General features: G+C 46.9%; 1 protein-coding gene across 1 annotated transcript in view; it reads right to left on the reverse strand.

Annotated features, from left to right (window-relative positions):
- The window catches only part of CUNH4orf33 (chromosome unknown C4orf33 homolog), an 18,210-nt gene extending 16,089 nt beyond the window's left edge, over positions 1 to 2,121 (reverse strand). Inside the window, exon 1 of the mRNA XM_008055001.2 lies at positions 1,980 to 2,121. The gene's annotated coding sequence lies outside the window, so the exon portion shown is untranslated. The remainder of the gene's footprint in view (positions 1 to 1,979) is intronic.
- Between the last annotated feature and the right edge of the window lie 390 nt (positions 2,122 to 2,511).

Genomic DNA, 2,511 nt, shown 5'->3' on the forward strand with positions numbered 1-2,511 from the left:
TCCGGGAGCTCCAAGCCCCGCGTCGGGGTCGCTCCTGTTCGTGAAACGCGCTCATTTGCCGGCGATACGCGTCTCGGGGGCTGTCAGCGGCAGGAAAGTCGTGTCAAAAAAACGCGTCTCGGGGGCTGTCAGCGGCAGGAAAGTCGTGGCTTGAGAATGGCTGGACGCATCGTAAGAGGCTTCCACTTCTCCATCCTTGTGCTCGGCTTGTCCTCACGGGCCGTCTCCAGGCACGTTCTCTGAATTCGCTCATTCCTTCATCTGACATTCACCAAGCCCCTTGAGCGCCAGGTGTTATGATGGCGCCTGGAGACAAGCCGTGAAACAACATGAAGGAGGCCAGGAAGAAGCATCAGGAACCAAGATGGCCCCTTGTCTTGGGGGAAGTGGAGGAAGAACTCGGGAGAAGATTTAGGAAGGAGAAACCGTGAAGGGGACACTTTCAGGAGAAGTGGAATCATCACCGTTTTGTTTCCCAAAGATGAGAATTATTTTGAAGATGCCCCATTAAAATTCAAGCGGTAAAGTATCAACAAACACACATGGAAACAAACCATAAACGCATGGTTTAGTCTTAACCTTGGCCATGACCATATAAGCCAAGTAATGCGACTTCAGACATAAACATTCCCATTTTGGATATTCCATTTATGTAAATACCACTTATCGTCTATATCCGGAAGGTCCTCTTTGCTTTCATCCACACTAATACAGCTTTATCAACTTTGAGGGTAAATGTAGAATTAGGTTTATAATTCTTATGGGTTTGATGCCATGAAAAGTCACAGTATGGCAATGTACACGGTTCAAATATAGGGAAAGTGGCAAGCAAGTCCTTGGGAGTCAGCGGAGAAGTTCATGAAGAAAGAGTCACACGCTGCACTTCAGAAAAGTTGGAGCTCACACACTTAGTGTTCCCTTCCAACAAGTTTTTGGGTAAACTTTGTGACCACTGAAAACCAGAATATCAACCAGAGCCAACATTCACTGACTCAAAGCTAAATGAAACCTTTTTTATGGTTATTAGTTACATATCCATAATTAGAGGAGGCTAGTCTTTACAAGAAGACACTCTCTTTTTGTACTTTTATAATTAAAAACTTTTTTAAAGAATAGAGATGAGGTCTTGCTCTGTTGCCCAGGTTGGTCTCAAACTCCAGGCCTGAAGCGATCCTCCTGCCTTGGCCTCCCAAAATGGTGAGATTACAGGTGTGAGCCACTGCTCCCGGCCTCATTTTCTTTTTAAACTTTTTAAAAATATATTGAGCTGGTGTACGTTTCTCACACCATTTTCCAACACTAACTCCCTCTCACCCTCCCAGCATCTGTAATCTCCTGTCTATTATTCCACTCTTTATGCCCATGTGTGTCCGCATCACATTCTCTTGATAGTGAGTATGGAGCAAGGCCCAAAACAGGCCTTCAGACCCCTAACTGGAAGCATTGGGATGCACTTTTAACATTTCTTAATACATCTGGCTAACATCACTGTGTTTATATAAATTATGAGTTCGGGAAAACACAACTTCTTAAGCTGTTAAACTGAAAGCCAAATCGGCTGCATCTATGGCATGACTGTTTAGTGAAACTTTACTTCAATCCATAAAAATGTAATTTGTTAAAAAGCCCTGAAACTAGCGATTAGTTTCAAGTTAAGATTTTTTATTGCTAGTGATGAGATTTCCTCCAATGTTGTGTTTTTTAAAATGCTATGTTTTAAACCCAGACAAAAATCAGTTTTTTTTAAAGAATGGAAATTGTAATCTACCCACAGTTATAAGTTTTATCTATTTTTTTTTTTTTTTTTTGCAAAATAAATGTAACTTTTACGTTTCCTTCTGTTTGAGAAAGCCAAGTTATCTCTGAAGCCACAGCTGCAGAGCTTGCAGGACATTTTGAGGACTTCTAACCACACAGCTAAATATTTAAACAACAGTGTCGCCTTCCAAAAGACCCGCGAGGGGCAGGAGGGTACCTACCTTCTGGAGATGACCCAGTCCGCACCCAGAAATCCCGCGGAAGTCCAGCCTGGTGGGCTCTGAAGATGCCAATCTGGGGTCCGCCCCAGCCGCAAGATCCCCCGCATCGTTGACAAAAGTCCAGAAGTGCTTGGCATGTCAGTAACCCAAAGAGACAGACGGCATTTAAACAATATATATAATGCCCTTCCCGTGTTTACATTTTGGGTTTAAAAAAAAAAAAAAGACGTTTGGTCCCACCTCCTGGAGACACAGGCCGGCCAGCGTGGCCGGCGCGCCAAGCAGGTGGCTCCGCCCGCTGTCATCCAGGTTCCCACGGCTCCGCCCACGACCGGTCAGCGAGCCAATCGCGTGCGAGCACGCGCGGGCGGGCGATGACGTCGGCGTCCGCGCCGGCGCCCGCCTGATGACGCAAGCGGCGTCACCGTCTCCAAGGAGCGGACCGGGGCACCGGTTTCAAAGTCGCAGGGCGGGCCGAGTGGACTTCCGCCGCTGACGGGGGCGTCCCGGCGTCGCCCTCCCGGTCCCGGCC

The sequence above is a fragment of the Carlito syrichta genome, unplaced genomic scaffold (genome assembly GCF_000164805.1).
Source record: "Carlito syrichta isolate Samal-C Ts95f unplaced genomic scaffold, Tarsius_syrichta-2.0.1 Scaffold301628, whole genome shotgun sequence".
Classification (NCBI taxonomy): domain Eukaryota; kingdom Metazoa; phylum Chordata; class Mammalia; order Primates; family Tarsiidae; genus Carlito; species Carlito syrichta.